This window comes from Ursus arctos, unplaced genomic scaffold (genome assembly GCF_023065955.2).
Source record: "Ursus arctos isolate Adak ecotype North America unplaced genomic scaffold, UrsArc2.0 scaffold_9, whole genome shotgun sequence".
Lineage (NCBI taxonomy): Eukaryota > Metazoa > Chordata > Mammalia > Carnivora > Ursidae > Ursus > Ursus arctos.
In genome coordinates, this window is record NW_026623111.1 from 17,743,702 (window position 1) to 17,769,917 (window position 26,216).

The window sequence follows — 26,216 nt, forward strand, 5'->3', positions numbered from 1 at the left end:
AAAGGTCAGGACCATAAATATGAACAGGATGGCAGTAATGTCTCTATCCAAATATACCCCAAACACGCAACTACAACAGGTCAGATCTCAAAGGTTAATGTTTAAAAAAAAAAAAAGCTTTGAAATTATGCCATATTCCTCCCATGCCTTTTCCTTCTTGTGGTCTTTTCATCAAAGGTTAATATATGTGAATACAGTGGAAAAATTTTATCAAGGCCAAATATGTGTCATCAGCCACTATTTTATTCAATGCAAAATATTTAGCCTTGGACATCCGATGCAATGAAGGAGCTCTAGCAAATATTCTGTGAAAGGAAAATGTCTGTTGCTTCTCCCCCCTCCCTCTTGCTTACTAGGTTGCTTGTTTTTATATTAACTGCACGGAAGTTTGAATTCCACTCAAAGCTGTAGAGAGACCGTTCTGAGGGCCGGGATAATTTTTGCAGTAACACACTGAGTGTGATAATAAGGTTTATGCATGGTTGTAAAGAATGTGCTGACAGATGGAAAAGGAGCCACCTTGCTCTGCACAGCATTCATTTTTATATATATTAAAAAAAAATCGTACTACACCTGACTCTGATTCAAACAGCAGTTCTTCCTCCTGCTGTCTTCTAGGAACAGAAATATTTTAGAGTATATAGAAAAATTCCAACCCCCAGTGGACTGATTCACTAAAATTTCAAGTTCTGTGCACATCAGAGTATCATAGGCTCCTGTATTACCATTCAAGGTGTCATGTGCAATGAAAAACTTATTCCCTCCAAACATGAATCTCTGTGTAGTAAGTGCCTCAGAGTGAGCAAGTAAGTGCAGCAAGGAAGAAGATGTGAGCAGAGTGGATTCCACCTGGAGAGGCTCTGACCGTCTCTTCCTCTAAAAAGCAAAAGGCCAGCTAATTGGCCAAGCATTCGTTTGCATCCAAGGAGATTCAAATACGAGTGCAGATTGAATGAGAGCACTGAGGTCCTCTCTACCCCTTCCTGATGTTGTGATGTTCGAGAGCACGTGGTTAGAGGAAAGAGCCCTTACTCTCAACAACAGGAAGCAACAATGAGGAACCCATCCAGCACCACCGACTGGATTCTCTGAGCCATGGTACTGGCTTTTTGAGAGACAGCAACCAGCTCCTGACATCTTCTCTCTCCCAGACCTACCACCATACTCTTAGAAAAGCCCAATCTATGCTAAAGTGAATGGATGGATGAATGAATGAATAAAATAGAACAAACAAAAAAACCCCACTTTCACCCTCAACCTTATTTTGATCCAATGCTTCTGTATTAATTAGCTAAGCCTGTGGTTACCAAGCACCACAAATTAAGTGGATTAAACAACAGAAATGTCTTGGGTCATAGTTCTGGAGGTCAGAAGTACAAAATCAAGGTGTAGGCAGAGTTGGTTTCTTCTGAGGGCCCCGGGGAAGGATGTGTTCTGGGCCGCTCTCGCTGGCTTCCTTACATCTTTTCACCATTGTCTTCCCTCTATGTGTATCTCCATGTCCAAATTTCCCTTTTTCCATAAGGATGTCCATCATCTTGGATTAGGGCCTGTCCTGATAACGTCATTAAGTCTAACACCCTATATCCAAATAAGTTCACATTCTGAGGTCCTGGGTGGTTAAAGCTTCAACATATGAATTTTGGATAGACACAATTCAACCTACAACAGCGTCTTCTACTGAAACAGCAACACGGAGCTTCCATTTACCCACTGGTGTTATCTCTTCCCCTGCTGGAAAGTGAGGTCCCTCACATTCCTGCCATCCTCAGAGCATAGCTTCCAGGGAGAAGAGCAATTTTTTTTTTGACATTGCTAAAGACGCTCCTGAATTATTACATTTGTTAATTTTTGCTTCTTACAAATCCATAACCACAACCTGTGCATCTGCTACTTCTCTCCAATATTCTCTTCAATCAACTTCACAATTAGTCCCAACAGTCAGCCACCATTTTGGCAGCTGGTTCACAGATACTGTTCTCACATCAGATTCTGGCAGGACCGGAAGTTGCTTCTGTATCCACGGCAGTGAACCCCCCACCACCTACTCCATTTGCTCTTGACCTCTTCAACTCAAGTGACCTTCAACTGAGGTCCACTTATACTGCCTGATCATTCACCTGCTCTACCTAGCCTGTTTCCTAGATACATGTTAGCTCTGGAAATTTAAATTCAAATATTCCTTCCTTTACTGTCTGGTCATGCCAATTTTCTCATTCCTCTACTTCATTTATACCATCGGTTACCAAATTATGGTATTACATGGAAAATTAGTATTTCAGTATGTTAATAAGATCACCCAGAGGAAGGTAAAATGGTGTATAGTCAAATAAATTTAGGAGAATGAGGTTGATAAAAGTTGAAACATTTCTTACTGAAGGAATTTAGTACACTAACATTTGTTCTGAATAACCAAGATTTTGTGACTGCTTTAACCAAATTAATATCAGCAATTAAAAAACATAGTAACGAAGCCTAGTGAACCACAGAACACCAATCTGAGAATTAGCAGATTACAACTGTTCTTTAATCCATAACCCCTATTCTCATTTTCCCCCCTCATTCTAGTTATCCACCCCTTCCTTGGGATATTTGGCTAGATCACTTAGGCCATTCTTTTGCTAGATTGTTCTTCCACTCAGTTTTACTTCTGCATCCACCCTGCAACTCTCTGTCCCTTCGAGTCCCACATACGAGCTCATGTTCTGCAACTTTCAGTAGGCCTTCGGAACTGCAAGCAAAAATACCCAGGCTAAATCCTTTTTCAGTTTAACCCAGCATATAATAAACTATCTCTATTTTTTTAGGTCACTTGTTCACCCACATCGCTCCGACTCTTTTCTCTCTTTTTCTCCTGTGTCTTCAACTCTTCTCTACTGGTTCTTTCTCCTACAGTAGTGAATCTGTTCAAAGGAGTCTCATTGCAATTTTCTTTTCCTTTTTTATAACTTTCGTCTTGAAGTTTTGGCCTTATCATCCTTTTCAAATTAAATTCCATGAGCATGGAGTATCTTTCCACTTATCTGTGCCTCTTCAATGTCTTTTATCGATGTCTTATAGTTTTCAGTGTACAGGTCTTTCACCTCTTCTGTTGAATTTATTCCAAGGTATTTTATTCTTTTTGATGCAGTTGTAAATAGGATTGTTTTCTTAATTTCTCTTTCCAGTAGTTCATTATTAGTGTATAGAAATGCAATAGATTTCTGTACAGTGATTTTATATCCCACAATTTTGCTAAATTCATTGGTTAGTTTAACAGGTTGTTTGTTTGTTTGTTTGTTTGTTTGTTTGTTTGTTTGTTTTAGGGGTTTTTTTGGTGGGAAAGTAATTCTTGATAGAGATAATGCAGATACTTAAAAAATTTCAAAAAATAATTATGATATAAATACTAGATTACAGGATGGAAGTAGAAGTTAATAAAAGAAGGTAAATGTGTTTAAATTATCAAGGAATAGTGACTAGATATATACCATTTAAAAAATAGACATTTTTTTTTAGAATAGTTTGTATTTACTGAAAAAAAATATAGTAAGAGGGTTTCCTTAGAATCTGTATGGCTTCCTCTGTTATTAGTATCATATATTTTTCACATTTATGGTACATTTGTGGCAACTCATGAACCAATACTGTACATTATCATTAAAGTCTATACCGTATTTGGATTTCCTTGGGCATTACCTAATATCCTTTGTTCTTTTTGTTGTTGTTCAAATGTACCATGTTACATTTATTCATCATGTCTCTTTAGACTCCCTTTGACTGTGATAGCTTCCATGACCATGACAGTTTTGAGGAATAGTGGTCAGTAACTTTGTAGAATGCTCTTTGAAGGTATTTGTCTGATGTTTTTTGCATGATTAGACTGTAGCTATGGGTGTTTGGGAGGAAGGCCACAAAGGGAAGTGCCATTTTATCACACTCCATCAAAGGTACATGCTATCAATAGGACTTATCACTGTTGATGTTAATTTGATCACATGACTGAGGTAATCTTTGTTAGGGTTCTCTATCATTAAGCTACTTTTTCCAGGGCGCCTGGGTGGCTCAGTTGTTAAGCGTCGGCCTTCGGCTCAGGATGTGATCCCGGCATTCTGGGATCAAGCCCCGCATCAGACTCCTCCCCTGGGAGCCTGCTTCTTTCTCTCCTACTCCCCCTGCTTGTGTTCCCTCTCTCGCTGACTGTCTTTGTCAAATAAATAAATAAAATCTTTAAAAATAAATAAATAATAAAAAAATAAAGTTACTTTTTCATTCCCTCATTCAATTCTATACTCTTTGGAAGAAAATTTCCACATACAAGATGTGGGCAGTTATGCTCCACTTTTTTAAAGGGTGCATTATCTATATAGTGTATACAAAATTTAAAAAATCATTTAGATCATTGAGAAATCCCAAGATATAATGCAGAATATGACAAAACAATCTAACTATATTAAAAATCTAGGAAACAGCATCACTAAAGGTGATGAGGGAAAATGTGCTGGTCTAAGTCACTTTGGAAATTAGTGGAATCTGTATAGCTGAAGGCAAAAACAGTACATAATTACTGTAATTTAGTTGATAATGTTGTTTTCCACAAGGATATTAGTTAAAAATTATCATATTGCTATACACGTATACAGGAATTGAACAATTAAGTAAATGGATGGTAGATGGTAAGAGCCAGGTGGGAAGTAAGATTTTACAGACAATGGAAAAAGATAGAATAATCCATGTTTTAATGGAGTAGAATTGGGGATAGCCCTATGAAATAATGTTAATTTTATATATATATATGTATATATATATGTCAGAATATTATATATATCTATATCTATAGATATATAGATGTGTGTAAATACACAGGTAAGTTTATACATATAACCTTTCTTGCTTTGTCAGCTGAGACAGCCTAGAAGTGATGATATCCCATTATAAATAAGTATGTGTAGTACCCAGATATTAGTTCCTAAGTACCATTCTTCAGTAAAAGAATCAAGGACTCCTTGGAGAAATGACTAATTCAGGGGCTGGGGCAAAAAATAGAAAAGGTGAGTCTGGAGTATTTTGTAGTGCCAGAGGTAATGAACGCTGAGAAATAAAAAATTTAAAAGCCCTGTTATGATGGGGCCATGTCAAAAGATACAAGAGACATTAATAGAGCTCCCAATGGCCAATGCTGGAATAATGTGAACAAACAAAAGAAATGAAGTAATATTGGACTATGAAACAAATATCCATGAGTACATATAGGTATAAATAAATTATTGAATAAATAAATAAATGAGGGAGAAGAGACAAGTCTCTCATGAGAAGAATTCCAAATAATATATGTGTTACTTTTACATACATAATTTTGTATAGACAAGACCAAGAGTTTTTTTCAAATATAGAATAAAAACAGGATTTCCAAATTCCATAAAATAAGAGAAAGTATCCATAAAATATCCACAAAATATAAGAAAGATGTAGATCATGAGTAAACGAAACAGAACAAAGCAAGATACTCATAAAATTAAATTAAATTAAAATTGAAGACGGAAGACCAAATGCAATATTTATTTTCCTTTATCAAAAATGTTAATTTACCAATTCTGTGGTTGGGCTCAGACAAGTTCATATTGAAAAATTATCCAGGTGATTACAAACCATATTAGATGTTGAAAGGAACTAAAACTAAGAAAATTTTGGCAAAGATAATGAAGAAAAAGAGATAATGCAGCTATGCTACATTAAGAGGTAAAAGAAATGCAGCATCAAATATGAGGACATTAAAGCTTTTCAAATATTTATAGATTTATAGAATTTACTTTAAATTCTATATATTTTTTAAAGAATTAATTGCATGGACAAATTTCCAGAAAAAAATTATTATAAAAAATGGATGCTTTATGTTGAAGCTTAAAAAATAAAACGTCAAAGATAGAAAATATTTCCTAGGAAATAATTGCCAAAAGGTCATTTTTATCAAATAATTTTATGCTGAGTTATTTGAAACCAGTTGCAAACTATTTCTGATGATAGTAATTGATGAAGTTTCCCAATTCAATTATGAACCAAGCGACATCCCAATTCAATTATGAACCAAAACATAAGAAATATGGAACATTAAAAGAAGAAAAACTGACTAAAGATCTTTAGAACAACTGCAAAATATTAGCAAATCAAATGTAGCAGTTTATTAAAAGATAACACACCATGACCAAATAGGTTTTTATTCCAGGAATACACTAACAATTCAATATTAGGAAATCAAGTAATAATTCATCACAACAATCGATCAAAGGAGAAGAAAGAAAAATTTGTCTTGGTAGACACTGAAAAAGCATTTTAAAATAATTCAACATCAATTATTGATAAAAAAATGTTAGTCAACTAGGAATAGGAGATAAGAACAAATCCCTGAGATGATGAAGGTGACCTATTCAAACTAACATTGAATCTCATCGTAAAACATTAGGCAAAGATCATTATTGCTGTTTTTTTCAGTTAATTTTTAAAAAAGTTATTTGTTGATATATATTTTATAAATAATAAAATTCACTCTTTTAAGTGTCTACTTTGAAGAGTTTAGGTAAATGTAGCTATATAATCATCAGACTAATAAGAACAGAGTATTTTCTTCATCTCATAATGTTTTCTCTTGCCCTTTTCTCCTCTCCCTCTGCTACCAGACCCTGCCAACTACTCTTCTAATGTATGTCCCTGCATATTAATCTTTTCCAGAATTTCCTGTAAATTGAATCATGTGGTACATAGGTTCTCATCATAATACATAATGCTTTTAAAATTCATCCATGTTTTTGTGTATATCATTAGTTTCTTTTCTTTTTTTTTTTTTTTCTTTTGCTGGGTTCCATTCTACTATATAGATGTTTTATAAGTTATTTTTTCATTCATAAGATGATACATATTTAGGTAATTTCTAGTGTTTGGTTATTATGAATAAAACTTATATAAATATTTGCATACATGTCTATGAGTGAACATGTTTTCAGTTCTCTTTGCTAAATATCCAAAAGTAGGATTGCTGGATTATATGATTAGTATATATTCAGTAAACATGTGTGTATGTGTGTATATATATATACACACACACACATATATATGTATATATATATATATATATATATATATATATATATATAAAATATATATTTATCAGTATGTATTACATGATCCGTATATATAAAGTTCCATATAACTTCATGGAACATTGTTAAACTATTTTCTAGAGAGTTGTACAATTTTACATTTCACAAACAATGTACGAGGAGTTTTAGTTTTCCATATCATCATCAACACTTAGTATTGTTAGTCTTTTCGGTTTTAGCTATTTTCATAGGTGTTAGTAATATCTTACCATGTTTTTAATTTGTATTTCCACAATGACTAATGGTGTTGAGCACCTTTTCATGTGCATATCTGCCCTCTGTGATTCTCTGTATTGACAATTATATATCAATAAGATAGTTTATTTTTTTTGTACGTTTATCTTAAAATCTTGAAATTAGGTAGTAAGAATTTTCTTTTTCTTCTCTTTGAATTTCTGTCTAAATTTTAGAATCATCTTCTTAATTTCTAAAAGTGACACAAAACAAAAACAAACCTGACATAATTTGAATCAACATTGCCTTGATTCTATGGATCAATTTGGTGAGAATTGACATCTTAACAATATTTAGTCTTTAGACCCATGTATGGTATATTTCTTCTTTAGTGAAGTCTTTCATTTTTCTCCATAATGTTTTATAGTTTACAGCATACAGGCATTGTACATATTATGTTACATTTATCCCTAAGTATATGACATGGTATGATGCTATTGTAAAAGGTATTTTTTAATTTTTGTTTTCATTTGTAGATTTTGAGTATATAGAACTATAATAGCTTTCGTTCCTATTGTCCTTTTATCATGTATTTTGCTGAGGTCACTCATTTGTTCTTAACTTTTCTTTTTTCTTTTTCTTCTCTCTTTTTTTTTTTTTTGGTCGATTTGTTATGATTTTGTCTGTAGGCAATTATGTTATTCGTGAATGAAAATAGTTTTTTTTTTTCCCTTTTATCAGCATTTTGTTTCTTTCTTTTTTCTTTTTTGCCTTATAGTCTTTGCTAGAACTTCTGGTTCAATATTAAATAGAAGTAGTAAGGGTAGACATACTTCCCTTGCCCCTGATCTTAGGGTGAAATCAGTAGTATATGTTAGCTTCAGATTTTTAATAAAAGCCTATTTTCAATGTTAAGCTCTCCAACATGAATTGTGGATTCAAATATCTTTTCTTATATGATTTTTATTTATTTATTTTAAACTCTCTTATTAGGTACAAGCACATTTTGGAGTTATTATATTTTCTTGATTAATTTACCCCATTACTTTTAAGTAATGTAAAATTTCTTTTTTCTCAAGTCTAGTTTGTCTGATATTAATATAGCCACTTCAGTTCACTTTGGATTAGAGTTTTTGTGGTATACTTGTTCATTCTTTCGTTTTCAACAGATCTGCATTGTTACATATAACTTCAATCATTGTAGGCAGTGTACTAGATCTTGCTTTTTAATCTGATCTACAGTCTGTCTTTTAATTTAGTTTAAATAATTTGCTTTTAATGTAATGATCATTGAAATCTGTTACAAATTTTTTTCTATCTGTCCCATGTTTTTTTTTTAATTTCTTATTTTCATGTTTAACTTATTTTAGATTGAGTACTTTTAATATTTTTCATCTTAATCATTAACTTATTAATTATACTTCTTTATATCTGTTGCTGTCATGTTTACAATATTATCTTTAACTTATCACAGTATGCTGCCGAATGATATTATAGAACTTTCTGTAAAACATAAGAAACTTAGTTTGGAGCACTGCCGTTTATTTCCTCCCATACTTCATGCTATTTTTTGTCATATATTTATTTCTACATACGTTATGAACTCCATAATACTTTGGTACTACTTTTGTCTTGGGTAATCACTTATCACTTAAAGAGATGAAAACTAATGAATAATATATTTTATATTTACCTCCATGTGTATCCCTTGCCAGAAGTTTTCCTTCTTTGTGTAGATCGTATATCCATTTGGTATCATAATCTTTCTGCCTGAGAAGTTCCTTTAGTGTTTCTTATAGCACAGGTCTGTGGTAAATTCCTTTAGCTTGTGTGTTCCGCAAGATGTCTTTTTTTTAAAAGGATTTTATTTATGTATTTGAGAGAGAACAAGAGTGAGAGTGAGAGAGAGAGAGAGAGAGAGAGTGCCTGTGAGCAAGATGAGGGGGGGGCAGAGGGAGAAGCAGACTCCCGCTTAGCAGGGAGCCTGACTCAGACAGATCCCAGGACCCTGGGATCATGACCTAAGCCAAAGGCAGACACTTAACTGACTGAGCCACCCAGGTGACCCCTCAATATGTCTTTATTTCACTTTTATTTTAAATATTTTACTAATAAGCTTTATTTTTAGAACAGTTTTAGACTTACAGAAATTTTTAGACTTACAGAAAAATTGAGTGGGTAGTACAGAGATTTCCCATGTAGTCCTCACACAGTTTCCCCTATTATTAGCATCTACCTTAATATGGTACTTTTGTTACAATTCATGAACCAATATTTACATACTTGTTCATAGTTTTTCAGCTTTCCTTAGTTTGTAATCTACTGTCCTTTTCTGTTCCAGGTCCCATTTAAGGTCATGTCTCCTTACATTACTCTTGGTTGTGACAGTTGCCCAAACTTTCCTTGTTTTTGATGACCTTGACAATTTTCAGAAGTACCGGTCAAAAGTTTTGTGACGTAGTTTCAATGGGTATTTATCTGATTTTTTTCTCATGATTATACTGAGGCTGTGAGGTTTGAGAAGGAAGATCACAGAGTAAAGTGCTGTTTCATCACATCAGATCAGGAATCCGTACTATCAACATGACTTCTTATCATTGTTGATGTTAATTATGATCACCTAACAGAGATAGTGTTTCCAAGGTTTCTCTACAGTACAGCTACTTTTTTCTCTTCCTTTGTTTTTGTATTGTCCTCTTTCAAAGGCAGTCACCGTGAGCCGTCTGCACTTCAGGAGTGAGGAATTATGTTCCATCTCCTTTAGAGTGGCTTATTTACATAATTTACTTGGAATTCTGCATGGGAGAGTTTTTCTTCATTTATTAATTTATTCAGTCACTTGTTTATATTAATATGGATGCATTGATATTTATTTTATACTTTGGTTCACATCTAATACTACTTGTTTTCTTACTGAAAGTATTCCAGACTTAGCCAATGGGAGTGCTTTCAGACAGCTGATATGACCTTTTGACATATTCTCATCACTTTAAAAAATTGTTAAGAACTTTTTTTACTGGGGCACCTGGGTGGCTCAGTCATTGGGCGTCTGCCTTCGGCTCAGGGCGTGATCCCAGCGTTATGGGATCAAGCCCCACATCAGGCTCCTCCGCTGGGAGCCTGCTTCTTCCTCTCCCACTCCACCTGCCTGTGTTCCCTCTCTCGCTGGTTGTCTCTCTGTCAAATAAATAAATAAAATCTTTTAAAAAAAAAAACCAACTTTTTTTTTTTACTTTCTGCCATTATAACATGCTCCAGGCTCATTTTGTACATCCCCTATCCGTCCATTAATCAACTGTTTCTTCAAGAAGCCCTGATTATTTTTATTGGAGAATAGCATTCAAAACCAATATCTGGCCTCATCGAATGAGTTTGGTAGTTTTCCTTCCATTTCTAATTTTTGAAACAGCTTCAGAAGAATAAGGTTTTTATTCTTCTTTAAATGTTTGGTAGAATTCCACTGGGAAGCCATCCAGCCCAGGACTCTTGTTTGTTGGGAGATTTTTTATTACTGCTTCAATTTCCTTGCTGGTTATGGGTCTATTCAGGTTTTCTATTTCTTCCTGTTTCACTTTTGGTAGTTTATATGTCTCTAGGAATGCATCCATTTCTTCCAGATTGCCTAATATGTTGACATACAGTTGCTCATAATATGTTCCTCTAATTGTTTGTATTTCTTCGGTGTTGGTTGTAATCTCTACTCTTTCATTCATGATTTTATTTATTTGGGTCCTTTCTCTTTTCTTTTTAATAAGTCTGACCAGGGGTTTATCAACCTTATTAACTCTTTCAAAGGACCAGCTCCTGGTTTTGTTGATCTGTTCTACTGTTCTTTTGGTTTCTATTTCATTGATTTCTGCTCTAATCTTTATTAATTCTTTCTCCTGCTATGTTTAGCCTTTATTTGCTGTTCTTTCTCCAGCTCCTTTAGGTATAAGGTTAGGTTGTGTATTTGAGACCTTTCTTATTTCTTGAGAAAGGCTCGTATTTCTATGTACTTCTCTCTTAGGACTGCCTTTGCTGCATCCCAAAGGTTATGAACGGGTGTTTTTTCATTTTCATTTGTTTCCATGAATTTTTAAAATTCTTCTTTAATTTCCTTGTTGACCCATTCATTCTTTAATAGATGCTCTTTAGCCTCCATGTATTTGAGTTATTCCCAAATTTCATCTTGTGGTTGAGTTACAGTTTCAAAGCATTGTAGTCCAAACATATTCAGGGAATGATCCCAATCTTTTGGTACCAGTTGAGACCTGACTTGTGACCCAGTATGTGATCTATTCTGGAGAATGTTCCATGTGCACTCGAGAAGAATGTGTATCCTGTTGCTATAGGATGGAATGCCCTGAATATATCTGTGAAGTCCATCAGGTCCAGTGGGTCATTCAAAGCTCTTGTTTCCTTGTTAATCTTCTGCTTAGATGATCTGTCCATTGTAGTGAGTAGGTGTTAATGGCCCCTGCTTTTTTGTATTATTATCAATGTGTTTCTTTATTTTTTTTAATAATTGACTTATATAATTGACTGCTCCCATGTTAGGGACATAAATATTTACAATTGTTAGATCTTCTTGTTAGATAGACCCTTTAATTATGATATAGTGTCCAGACTTCAAGCTTTCTTACAAAGCTGTAATCATCATGACAGTATGCTATTGGCACAAAGACAGACACATAGATCAATGGAACAGAATAGAGAAGCTAGAAATGGACATTCAACTCTCTGGTCAACTAATCTTCAACAAAGCAACAAAGAATATCCAATGGAAAAAAGACAGTCTTTTCAACAAATGGTGTTGGGAAAATTGGACAACCACATGCAGAAGAATTGAAACTGGACCTTTTTTCTTACACCATACACAAAAATAGACTCAAAGTGGATGAAAGATCTAAATGTGAGACAGCAGTCCATCAAAATCTTAGAGGAGAACACAGACATCAATCTATATATCTCAGCCCCAACAACTTCTTGCTAGGCACATCTCCAAAGACAAGGGAAACAAAAACAAAAATGAACTATTGGGACTTCATGAAGATAAAAAGCTTCTGCACAGCAAAGGAAACAGTTGATAAAACCAAAAGACACCTGGCAGAATGGGAGAAGATATTTGCAAATGACATATCAGATAAAGGACTAGTATCCAAAATCTATAAAGAACTAAGAGATTTAGAAAGAACACCCAAAGAACAAATAATCCAATCAAGAAATGGGCAGAAGACATGAACAGACATTTCTCCAAAGAAGACATCCAAATGGCCAACAGACACATGAACAAATGCTCCACATCACTTGATATCAGGGAAACACAAATCAAAACCACAATAAGATACCATCTCACACTAGTCAGGATGGATAAAATTAACAAGTCAGGAAATGACAGATGTTGGTGAGTATGTGGAGGAAGGGGAACCCTCTTACACTTTTAGTGGGACTGCAAGCTTGTGCAGCCACTGAGGAGAATAGTATGGAGGTTCCTCAAGAAGTTGAAAATAGAGCTACCCTATGACCCAGCAATTTCACCACTAGGTATTTACCCCAAAGATACAAATGTAGTGATCTGAAGGGGCACCTGCATCCCAGTGTTTATAGCAGCAATGTCCACAACAGCCAAACTATGGAAAGAGCGAGATGTTCATCAACAGATGAATGGATAAAGAAGATGTGGTGTACATATATGCAATGGAATACAAACCAGCAAGAAAGAAAGAAAGAGAAGAAAGAAAGAAAGAAAGAAAGAAAGAAAGAAAGAAAGAAAGAAAGAAAGAAAGAAAGAAAGAAAGAAAGAAAGAAAGAAAGAAAGAAAGAAAGAAAGAAAGAAAGAAAGAAGAAATCTTGCCATTTGCAATTACATGAATGGAGCTATGCTAAGTGAAATAAGGCAATCAGAGAAAGATAATTATCATATGATCTCACCATGTGTGGAATTTAAGAAACAAAACAGGATTATAGGGGAAAGGAGGGAAAAATAAAACAAGATGAAATCAGAGAGTGAGACAAACCGTAAGAGACTCTTAATTATAGGGAACAATCTGGGAGTTGTTAGAGGGGAGGAGGGTGGAGCATGGGGTAACTGGGTGATGGACATTAAGGAGGACTCGTGATGTAATGAGCAATACGTATTGTATAAGACTGATTAATCACTGAACTCTACCTCTGAAACTAATAATACATTATATAATAATTAATTGAATTTAAAAAAATAATAAAAAGGAAACCAATATCTGAAGGCTAGTGTTCTCATTGCTACCAGGCTGTCCTTCCTTCCCCTTCCTTCCTTCCTTCCTTTCTTCCTTCCTTCCTCCCTCCCTCCCTCCCTCCCTCCCTCCCTTCCTTCCTTCCTTCCTTCCTTCCTTCCTTCCTTCCCCCTTCCCTCTCAGCTGACAAAGCAAGGATATATATGTGTACATACAAACCTGCATATATACACCTATCTGTAAATATTTCCATATGTAGCTATCTGTATCTATATTAAATATGAATTCATACTGGTAGTTCCAACCCTAACCCATTAAAATATGGATCATACCAGTTTCCTCCCTTTACAATCTGTAAATTTCCTTTCTAACAGTTGCAAGTCTGGCTTCTGGCATCCCCATTCATTTCCTTAATTGTTCAATTCTAATATGCCTTTATAGAAGTATCATATTTTGTATTTACCTTCACAGAAAACAACTTGTTCTACTAAAATGAAGGACTTACATACAGTTTCTTGTGCCTATAGTGTATAGAATCCACTCATTTCCATTATTACTTAGTTCAGTGCCTTTCCCCTACCCATTTTATTGAGGTCATTTCATACATTTGTAATCCAATTAAATTCTCTTATGATAGTCTACATTTTTTTTCTAGAATTCTCTGACCCCTTAAATAATTTTAAAAATTTACATACATTACGGTTTGCTCTTTGTGTTTTAAAGTACTATAGGTTTTGGTAATGTGTAATGTCATGTGTCCATGATCATACTATCATGCATTCTACTACCCTAAAAATCCTGTGCTTCGCCTATTCAACTCTTGGCAACCACTGATCTTTTTATCAACTCCATATTTTTACCTTTCCCAGAATGTCATATAATTAGAAACATGTAGGACGTAGCCTTTTCAGACTGACTTATTTCACTTAATATGAATTTAAGGTCATTCCATGGTTTTGTGTGTATGTGTGTGTGTGTGTGTGTGGCTTAATAGATTTTTCTTTTATCATTTAATAATATCGTATTATATGGATATACTAATTAGTTTATCCACTTGCTTACTGAAGGAATATTATTTACATTTAGCTTTTAGCAATTATGATTAAAGCTGCTATTCATGTGCAGGCTTCTTTATGGACATAAATTTTCAACACATTTGTGCAAATACCTAAGAACATGATTCTTGGATTATATGATAAGACTGTATTTAGCTTTGTAAGAAACCGCCAAACTGTCTTCCAAAGTGGGTATACTATTTTGCATTGCCACTGCCAATGAATAATAACCCTGTTGTACCATATCCTTATGAACACTTGATGTTGTCAGTTTTTTGGATGTTAGCTATTTTAATAAGTGTGTAGTGGTGTCTCATCATTACATTAATTTGCAATTTCATAATAGTAAAAGATTTGGAGCATATTTTCACATGCTTATTTTTCATCTGTGTATCTCCTTTGTAGAGGTGTTTGTTCAGATCTTTTGTACATTTTTAAATTGGGTTATTTGTGGGGGGTTTTAAATTCAGTTTCAGAGCTCTCTGTATATTTTGGACATAAGGGCTTTATCAAATATATGTTTTGCCAATATTTTTTCACAATCTGTGGCTTGTCTTTTCATACTTATAGTGTCCTTTGTAGAAAGATTTTAAAATTTTGATAAAGTCTAACATTGATTTTTTCTATCATGGATCATAGTAAGTTCACCTAGATGTTATCTAATGTTCTTCTCTAAAAGTTTTACTATTTTACATTTTTTTAAGTCTATGATGAATTTTGAGTTAATTTTTGTGAAAAGAAAGTTGTGCGGCCAAATTCTTTTCTTTTGCATATGGAAATTCACCACCTTTGTTGGAAAGATTGAAAAATATTACCTTTACTCCTTTATTAAAGATGAATTGTGGGTGGAATTCTAGGCTCCCTATTCTGTTCTCTTGATCTATATGTATGTATTCTTTTGTTAATATCATGCTGTCTTTGTCATTGCAGCTTTATGATATGTTTAAAGAATCCACAAAATAGCTTGCTGAATTTAGATGGGTTGTGTTGAATAGGTTGTTAGGAAGAATCGACACCTGAAAAATATTATTTCCAACCCATAAACATGGAATACCATTCCATATATTTAAATTAAAAATATTTTTCATCTGAGTTTTATAGTTTTCTACATAGATCCTATATGTATTTTGTTAGATGTGTACCTAAATATTTAATTTTTATGTTAATTTAAATAGTATTGATTTTTACTTTCAAACTTGAATTGTTCATTTCTGGTGTAAAGGAAAGCGACTGACTTTTGTGTATTAACCTTGTATCCTATGATCTGGGTATAACTTTTTCCTGATTTTTTGGGCAGTTTATTGGGATTTTCTACATAGACAATCTGTCATCTATGAAAAGAGTCTTCTTTTTTTTCTTTCTGATCTATATATCCTTATTACCATTCTTTGTCTTATTCTACTAGGTAGGACTTCCAGTGTGATGTTGAATGTGAATGGGGAGAAGTGAGCATCCTTGCCTTTTTCATGATCTTAGGTTTCCAGGTACTTACTATGATGTTAGCTGTAGGTAGTTTATAAATTTCTTTATAAAAATGAGGATATCATCTTCTATTCCTACTTTTTTGAGAGTTTGTATCATGTTTTTGCCTAATGTATTTTCTGCATCAATTAATAGATTTTTCTTTAGCCTGTTGCGATAGTAGATTACAAACATTTATTTTGAAATGTGGAACCAGCCTTGCATCCCTGGAATAAATTCCACTTTGTCATTTTGTATAATTTTTGTACATTGTTGGATTTAAAGTGATAATATTTTGTTGTGGAATTCTTTTTATCTAAGTTCATAAGAGATATTGGCATGTAGTTTTCCTTTTTTATAATGTCTTTATCTGGTTTTATATTAATCTAATGCCAGCATCACAGAATGTGTTAGAAAATGTTTCTTCCATTTTTGTTTTCTCCAACAGATTTTAAAAAATGGTATTTTTTCTTTATTAAATGTTTGGTAGAGTTCACTAGTGAAACTATCTTGGTCTAGTGCTCTCTTTTTAGAAGTTCATTAATTAATTGTCCAATTTCTTTTATAATTCCAGGCTTATTCAAATTATTTTTCTTTTTGTGAGAATTCTGATAGTTTGTGTCTTTCAAAGAATTGGTCACTTCATCTAAGTTATCAAATGTTTGGGCCTATAGTTGCTCATAATATTTCTTTATTATCCTCTTACTGTCCATAGGACTTATGATGATGACACTTCTTTCGTTTTATGATATTAGTAATTTGTGCTTTCTCTCTTTTTTCATGACTAGTCTAGCCAGATCAATTTTATTGCTCTTTCCAAAACCCAGCATTTGGTTTTGTTGACTGTCTCTATTGCATTTTCTGATTGTAATTTCATTGATTTCTGCTTTAATTTTTACTATTTATTTTCTTCTGTTTGCATTAGGACTGAATAGCTCTTCTTCCTTTAATTTCCTAGGTGGAAACAGATTATTGATTTTAGATCTTTCTTCTTTTCTAATATATGCAGTCAATGCTATAAATTTTCCTCTAACCACTGCTTTTGCTGCATCCCACAAATCTTGGTAAATTGTATTTTCATTTACCTAGTTGAAATTATTTAAAAATTTTTCTCGAGATTTTTTGTTGTTGTTGTTGCTTAGAATTGTGTTGTTTGAACGCTAAATATTTTGGGATTTTTCATTTGTCTTTCTGTTATTGAATTCTAGTTTAATTCCACTGTGGTCTGAGACTATAGCTTGTATGCTTTCTATTCTTTTACATTAGTTAGGGTCTTTTAATGGCCAAGATGTTATCTGTTCTGGTGAGTGCTCCATTTGAGCTTGAGACAAATATGTATTCCACTATTGTTGAATGACGTATATCCACTTGATTAATAGTGGTGCTTATTCAACTATACCCTTACTGATTTCCTGCCATCTATATCTATCAATTACTGAAAGAGAGGTATTGAAGTCATGGATTTGTCTAGGTGTCTTTGCTTTTCTATTGGTTTTTACCTCATGTATTTTGATGCCTGTCTTTAGACTCATACACATTAAAGATTATTACATCTTCTTGGAGAATTAATCCTTTTATCATTATGTAATACCCTGATAATTTTCCTTGTTCTGAAGTTTGCTTTGTCTGAAGTTAATACAGCTACTTCCACTTTCTTTTGATTAGTATTAGCATGATATCCCTTTCTCCATCCCTTTTCTTATAACTTGTGTTTTTATATTTAAAGTAGGTTCTTATAGACTACTTACAGTTAGGCCTTTAAAACAAATGAGTCTGACAGGCTGTCTTTTAATTGTATTTTGGACCATTCATGTTTAAAATGATTATGGATATCCATGTTTATAATTGTTTTATATTCATTGCATTTGTCTTTTCTTTCTACCCCCCAAATTTTCCCCTTTTCATGCTTTCTCTGGTTTTAATTGAGCTTTATATTTCCACTTTTTCTCTTCTCTCAGCATATCAATTATATTTTTAAAAAATATATGTTATGGGCTAACCTAGAATTTGCAATATACATTTATAATTAATATAAGTCCACTTTCAAGTAACACTATACCACTTTATGGGTAGTGCAGCTTGTAACATATTTTTTTTTATTTCTTTCTTCTGTGCCTTATAACATTGCTATCATTCATTTCATCTGTCTATGTTCTGATCACCCAATATATTGTTACTTTTATTTCTTTGAAGAAACAATTATTTATTATACCAATTAAGGATAAGATAATATTTGTTTTACTTCCATTTATTATTATTATTATTATTATTATTTTGCACTGTGCCTCCTTTCTTTATATAGTTCCCAGTTTCTACATATTTTCCTTCTCTCTGAAGAATTTCTTTCTTTTTTTTTTTAGATTTATTTATTTATTTATTTGACAGAGAGAGAGAGAGAGAGAGCACGCGCACAAGCAGGGGGAGTGGCAGAAGGAAAGGTAGAAGCAAGTGTCCCTCAGAACAGGGGAGCCCAATGTAGAACTCCATCCCAGGACCCTGGGATCATGACTCAAGCTGAAGGCAGTTGCTTAACCTCCTGAGCCACCCAGGCATCCTCTCTGAAGAATTTCTTCCAACATTTCTTATAAGGCAGGTCTTCTGACAATGAATTCCTTCTTTTCTTGGCTATCTGAGAAAGTCTTTATTTCTCCTTCACTTTTGAAGGATAATTTCACTGAATATAGGATTCTAGGTTGTGCTTATGTTTTTCTTTCTACACTTTAAATATTTCTCTTTACTCTCTTGTTTACATAGTTTCTGATGAGAAGTCCTCTGTAATTCTTCTACTTATTTCTCTATAGGTAAAGCATATTTTCCCCCTACCGCTTTTGGCTTCTTTCACTATATTTTCTTTGTCTTTGATTTCCCACAGTTTGAATATAATTTGCCCGTGCTGTAGTGGTTTTTGTTTGTTTTTGTGTTTATCTTGCTGGGTACTATCCGAGCCTCCTGGATCTGTTGTTTGGTGTCTGTCATTAATTTGGGAAAGTGTTAAGACATTATAAGTTTAGATAATTCTTCTGCTTCTTTTTATCATTGTTGTCCTTCTCTTATGTAACAATCATACATATGAGACATTATTGTAATTGTCCCACAGTTCTTGTACATCCTGTTTTGTTTTTCATCCTTGTTTTACTTTGCATCTCATTTGTGAAATTTCTTTTCACATACTTCAAGCTTACTGATTCTCTCCTTGGCTCTGTCTAGTCTGCTGAAGAGCCCATCAAAAGCAGTTTTCATTTATGTTACAGTGCTTTTTCTGTACATACCACCCATCCTTCCATGTATACTTTTTATCACTAGAGCATTTAAGATATTAATCCTGATTGTTTTAATTGTCTCTCTGATAATTTGAAAATCTGTGTCCATGTCTGAATATGGTTCTGATGCTTATTTTGATTCCTCAAATAATATGTTTTTCTTGCTTATGGCATATCTTGTACTTTTTTGTTAAAACTGGTTATGATGTATTGGATAGTGAGAACTGAGATAAAGAGATCTTTATTGTGACATTTTATATTGAGCTAGCTCTAATCTAGAACATGGTTAGTAGTTCTTGTATGTCTACTATGTCTAAACTATGCTGGAGGATAGTTTCCTTCTGTGTCCTTGGTTATTTTTTTTCTTTCCCCATTGCTGTTGCCTCTAGATTTCCCTAAGAACACCTCCTTAAAGAGACACTGTGTCTTCCTCTCTATACTCGGAATCCACTGTTACTACACTGGAGCCCTACTGATGTGGTGGTAAACATTGGGGAGAGTGAGCATTCTATAATACTATGATCAATTCTCAGGCTTTTTGTTGGACCCAATCTCTGGGTTTTGACTTTCAGAAGTGTTTGTAAACTTTTTTTTTTTCTTTTCCTTTAGATGAGTTAGGAAAGCTAGAGGTGGGTGAAGTTGGTTAATTTCTTTACAGTAAGAAGATAAGGCTCTTGTATGCAGATTTCCTTCAAGAGCAGAGCTTTGTTATGGAGAATGCTTTGCCTGTATTTCAAATGATTACTTTTCTTCTCCCTCTGCCTGAAACACAAGGTTTGTATTTCTTGGATCTTCAACTTGAAAGCTGTTGGAATTCCTGGAGGTAAAGTCTATGCAAATATGTTTGTGTGGGGGGAGGAGGGGTCTAACACTAGCCTCCAGGAGTTTCTCATTTTTACACGAGGCCATGCTCAGCCTTCAACAGCTCATCAAAATTACCTTTTAAGCGTTCTTACCACTTCATGGCTCCAGAGGGTTTTGCTGCAGTTTAGGTGATCTTGGTTATGATTTTCTGTTTTCTTATTTCTCTACAGTTTTGGGGGTTGTGGTTTGCTTTGTGACCTCAATTCTCTGATGGGTCTAAGAAAAGTCATTGATTTTTACTTTGTTCAGCTTTTTTCTTGTTGTAAGGATGAAAGTGATGGCTTCCAAGCTCTTTACATGTTGGAACTGAAACCAGAGGTCTTGCTTTTGTTTTTCAAAGGTATTTTCATGGGATATAAAATTCCAAGCTGACAGTTTTCTCTCTTACTACTTTAAAGATGTTGGTCTATTATCCTCTCACTTGATTTGTTTCCAATGAGAAATATACCCTCATCCTTATCTTAGAACATATAAGGAGAAATAAAACAAGCTGTGGTCTGAGAAGAGGGAGAAAAAGCTTTAAAATCACATGAAACATTTATTTAAAGATGAATTACCACATCTGGAACAAGAAAGATGGGATAATATGTCATTTTGAGGAGGAGAACTCTGGCAGATAAGCTGCTAGGCTTATGATGGTTTTGTCACCTTAGATACATTTTGGGTCCACAGAACTGAGTAAAAAGTGAGGTTTAAACAGAATTTTGTTCCCCAGCCTTCATGAATAAGATGGTGAGAGCCACAGTTACCTGGGGAAATAGAACACTCTTCCAAGAGAAGTGATAAAGAAATGTATAATAAAATATGGTCAGCTTTAGAAGCAGTCTCAATAAATCAACATCCAGGCCCTAAGTTCAAGAACATGGCAGTAGAAATGACAGACATGACAGTGGTTTTAAAAACTCTGGTTTTTCCAGAGAGAAGAAAAGCAGCATCCTATAAATCAAACATAAACTAAATAGTACTTAATCATGCTTGAAATTTGGGAAGTAAGCAGAGGTGCCTCAAAGAACATAAGATACTATTTTTCTTTTTTTCTTACATTTTAAATGGTATTTCTCATGATTTACCTATAAATGAGTTTCCTCAGTTATAGGAGTCCTAGGTACTTAAACTCCTAAGTATAGTCATTTATTTTAAAGACCAGCGATATCAAAGAGCATTACATGTTTGGTCTTAGCATTAGTGGCCATTTTCTTATTGAGTTAAATGAACATAATATAGAATGTACTCACAATATGCTTAATTTGTTATAAAATTTTGCCTGAGGGCAGAAAGAGTTTGATATGGTCTCCACTTTTGCCTCCCAAAACTTCAACACTAAGAACAAACAAAGCTGACACAGAAAACCTAAAAACTTTGGAAACGTAACAGATGCATTACACCAATTTAAACCTGAAAGCAGAGTGTTGTAATGTAGGTCTTATTGCCTGAAGGCATCCAAACGAAAAATAAGTCCAGAGTACAGCATAACTCAAGAGGGAAAAGTATCTAAGTGCTTAAATAGGGATATGAAAATCATGACTCTTTTTGTAGGTAATTTTATTTACTCAATCAAAGTTATTGAGAATCATGTGATAGAGGATAGATAGACTATATATATTATTACATTCTGGAGAAATAGATAAAGTACATAGGAGGTAGTTAAATGCAGAAGGTCATGTTTCCTAGCGGGGATTGTTGGAGGCAGCCATGAAAGTCAATCAGAAAGTCTGTGGGAAAATGAGGAGGGGGAAGGAAGGTCATCCAACTAGGAGAACAGACGCTGAGATGAGCGCTAACACTTTTCTCATATGTTTCAGTGTGAAGAGAAAGAGTTTTATGAAGACTGTCCAGTGTTTCCCCAAATCCAGTCATTGTCACATCACTTTTTCAGATTTGGTCATGTCCTGTACCAACTGCATCATTACATAATATTGTTCTTCATGTTGATTTACTTTTTTGCTTAAATAATTTTATATAAAAAAAAAGAAAGTTTATGCTACCAGCATAAATGGAAGCCGTTTATACAAAAAGTAACCATAAAAAAGATAAAATCAAAATATAATGTTTTAGCCACAGATGCCTAAAAAATTTCTGAGCACAGGGAGATGGGTAAGAATTTAAGATGTATTAAGAATTGAGAAGATTGTATCTTTCTATTTGATTTAAAATTTCTGTACCACCAACTAAATCCATTGCATATACCTGCTAAAATCATATGTAAAATCATATTATGCCACATGATATATATTTCATGGCTTAGGAAGGGTTGGGCTGTATACAACAAATATTTACAAGGAGTAAGATGAATCCTAGAGCCAAAAGAAGGAAAGTCAGAAAATGTCATTTTTTTCAATAAAAATTATATCATTTTATTGAAAGGAAAGACGTCACTGAGGCCAACCACATACTGAGTATCAGAATCCATCTAACAGTATTTATATTTTCAGGTTACATTCTGACCTTTTCAATATTAGATCCCGTATCATTATACTGAATTGAAGTCAGGCTATATGTAATTCTCAGACACCAGTTCCGCCTTCCAGAGTGGTTCACAGAGTCCCTTGAGGATAACTCAGTTTATGTATAATTTCTCTTACACTAGATATAAATTCACCTGTACTTCTCTCAATAAAGAATGAACAAAAGTGATGTTATAGGAATAGCCCCAATCTTCTTTAGTTTGTAATAAGCGAGACTCAATCCCAGACCTGTGGTCTTTAATTGTTTTTAGTAAGACATCCTCTGGGATTCACCAACCTACTGAAAAGCAATGTGTCCCACAGGGAGATGCATGGGAGAATTGTAGTTTCAGGGCACAAAGCAAATTTATTTTTGGTTTCTCACTGCTTTATAGAGTCTAGGCATCTCTATCATTTTTGTTGGGTTTCTCTTTACCAGTTTAAACATTGTTAGATACTTCAAACTCTGATTTGGAATTTGTTTTTATTACCCTTATCACTTGGGGGGTCCTTATCTGAGTGGACCTTGATTTGCCAGTTTCTTTCATTATGTGTGGTCCCAGAATGAATGCCTGGGCTGCTGTTGTTATAGGGCCTGTGCAGAGCGTGGAATAGCAGCCCCTCCTTTGCTTACTATTGGCTAATATTACAGGTGATCATTTAAGCTGTCACATCGCATTGTTGGCTTATATGGAAATTGTAGTCAGTGAAAACTTTAAATCTTTTCTTTTCTCTTTTTTCCCCAATATTCATTGCTAGTTTTCACCAGCTCTTTTTAAATAAGTTTTGCTCTGGTCTGCTGGGATTCCCAATCAAGAAATAGGAAAAAAGGTGGAGGGGGGGCTGACAAAAGGGCTGTGGATGGAAGGAAACAGAGTAGTGAGTTTAAAGTGTGACATATATCAAAAGTTATATTTATTTAATATGCATTAAGATGTAACCAACAGAGAAATTTTTACTTAGGATGAGTCTGCTTGAAAGAGAGTTGAGTATTAGGTATAAGGGAAATGGAAATCAAAACCACAAGGAGGTAGTACTTTACACTTGCTAGGATGGCTATAATCGAAAAGCCAGATAATAACAAATATTGGGGAACATATGGTGAAATCAGCACCCTCATAACCTGCTGATGAGAATATAAAATAGTATAGATGCTTTGCAAGACCGTCTGACAATTCCTTAAAAGATTAGTATAGGGTTACCACATGACCCAACAATTTTACTCCTAGGTATGAAAAATGAGAACATATGTCTACATAAAAACTTGTATGTGTATGTTCATAGCAGCAGTATTCCTATTAGCCTCAAAGTGGAAACAACCCAAATGTCTATCAACTGTAGAGTGGATGAATAAAATTTGTAAATATCTATAATGGAATATTATTCAGCAATTAAAAGGATTAGAATACTAATGCATGCTGCAACATGAATGAAACCTGAGAACACTATACTAAGTAAAAAAACACACATTGTATGACGCCATTCATGTTAAATATCTTAATCTATAGGCAGATCCATAGATGGAGCAAATATATTAGCAGTTTCTGGGGGGAGAGTTTGAGAGGAAATACAGGGTGACAGGGTTTCTTTTTGGGGTGATAAAATATTTTACAATTGTGGTAATGATTACACAGCTCAATATACTGAAAACCATTGAAGTAGATACTTTAAAGATTTATTTTATTTATTTATTTTTGAAAGAGAGAGATTTTCTAGTACATGCAAGTGGGAAGGGGGAAGAGGGAGAAGATCTCAAGCAGACTCCATGCTGAGTGCAGAGCCCGGTGTGGGGCTCAATCTCACAACCCTGAGATCATGAACTGAGCTGAAACCAAGAGTCAGACCCTTAACAAACTGAGCCACCCAGATTTCCCTGAAGCATACACTTTAAATGAGCAAATTGTATGATGCATGAATTATCTCTTAATAAAGTCATTATAAAAAGTGAGTCAATTTTAAGTTGATTTACATAAAATAATTAAGCAAATACATTGTACATATTTATATAAATTAGGAGATGTTTAGCTGCAAATGACAAAAAACTCAAATGATAGTTATCAAAACAAGTAGGTATTAATATTTTTACAGAAGAATAATTCCTGGGGGTATGTGATTTCTGATTTTGGTTCATTTGCTTAAGAGTTATATCAACAAGTCAGGAAATGACATGTTGGCAAGGATGTGGAGAAAGGGGAACCCTCCTACGTTGTTGGTGGGTGTGCAAGCTGGTGCAGCCATTGTGGAAAACAATATGGAAGTTCCTCAAAAAGTTGAAAATAGAGCTACCCTATGACACAAGAATTGCACTACTGGGTGTTTACCCCACAGATACAAATGTAATCTGAAAGGACACCTGCACTCCAATGTTTATAGCAGCAATGTCCATGATAGCCAAACTATGGAAAGAGTCCAGATTTCCATCGACAGATAAATGGATAAAGATGATGTGGTATACATATACAATGGAATATATATGCAGCCATCAAAAAATGAAATCTTGCCATTTGCAACGATGTAGATGGAACTAGAGGGTATTATGCTAAGCGAAATGAGTCAATCAGAGAAAGACAATTATCATATGACCTCACTGATATGTGGAATTTGAGAAACCAGGCAGAGGATCATAGGGGAAGAGAGGAAAAAAGGAAACAAGATGAAACCAGAAAGGGTGGCAAAACATAAAAGACTATTAATCTCAGGAAACAAACTGAGGGTTGCTGGAATGGAGGGAGATGGGGGCGATGGGATGGTTGGGTGATGGACATTGGGGAAGATATGTGTTGCGGTAAGTGCTGTGTATTATGTAAGACTGATGAACCACAGACCTGTACCCCTGAAACAAATAATACATTATATGTTAAAAATAAAATATAAATAAAAATTTAAATTAAAAAAAGAGTTATACCAACTAATATCCTTTTGTTCCTCTATCTCTGATGTGTTGGTAGCTCATCCTTAGCTTATGTTCATCTTTAACCTCATGGTTGCAAAGTGGCTGCCATATCCTAAAATGCTTCTTATTTTCTATACATTATCTCCTTCCTGTTCACTGGAATGAGTGGAAAAGATGTCAAGAACCCAGATACCTGAGTCCCTGTTTGAGAGAGTCTACCCAGAGGAATAGCCCAACCAGGAACTCCATACCAAACTTTGTAGGAGTGATAAATACACTTTTGTTTGCTAAGGTACTGAGCCTGAAAGTTTGAATATTCTCCATGCCATCCAGCCTTCTTTGACCAATATAGCATAGGAAACATCAATAGGTTAGAAGTGTTCCAGCCTGGACTGTTCTCCTTAGTTCATGGGCATTGGCTTTGCAAAACCTTTACCACTGTGGTCATTAAAAGGACTTTTTTTTTCTTTCTGGAATAATGAAGAGCACAAAGCTTGCTTTTTCATGCTTCTCCTCACTTTATATTTCTCAGGCATTGTCTTTCTTTATTTAGAAAGTCTAGCTATTAGAACATTGCCTGGAATGTAGGACACATACAATAAGCAAATGGTGGAGGAAAGAAGATGATACTAAGGGATGGTCAAGAGCATCATGGTGGTCAAGAGCACCAACTCTGGAGCCAGGTTGTCTGGGTTCAAAATCCAGTTCTTATATTTACCAACTGTTTTGCCTGGGATA

General features: G+C 34.2%; 1 protein-coding gene across 2 annotated transcripts in view; it reads left to right on the forward strand.

Annotated features, from left to right (window-relative positions):
• The window catches only part of LOC113266744 (cytosolic beta-glucosidase), a 647,115-nt gene that overhangs the window by 411,164 nt on the left and 209,735 nt on the right, over positions 1 to 26,216 (forward strand). Inside the window, exon 6 of one of the 2 annotated variants that reach the window (XM_057309598.1) lies at positions 21,944 to 24,500. The exons of the other annotated variant lie outside the window; for it this stretch is intronic. The gene's annotated coding sequence lies outside the window, so the exon portion shown is untranslated. Of the gene's footprint in view, positions 1 to 21,943; positions 24,501 to 26,216 lie in introns of those variants that run through there. 2 annotated transcript variants of the gene reach the window in all.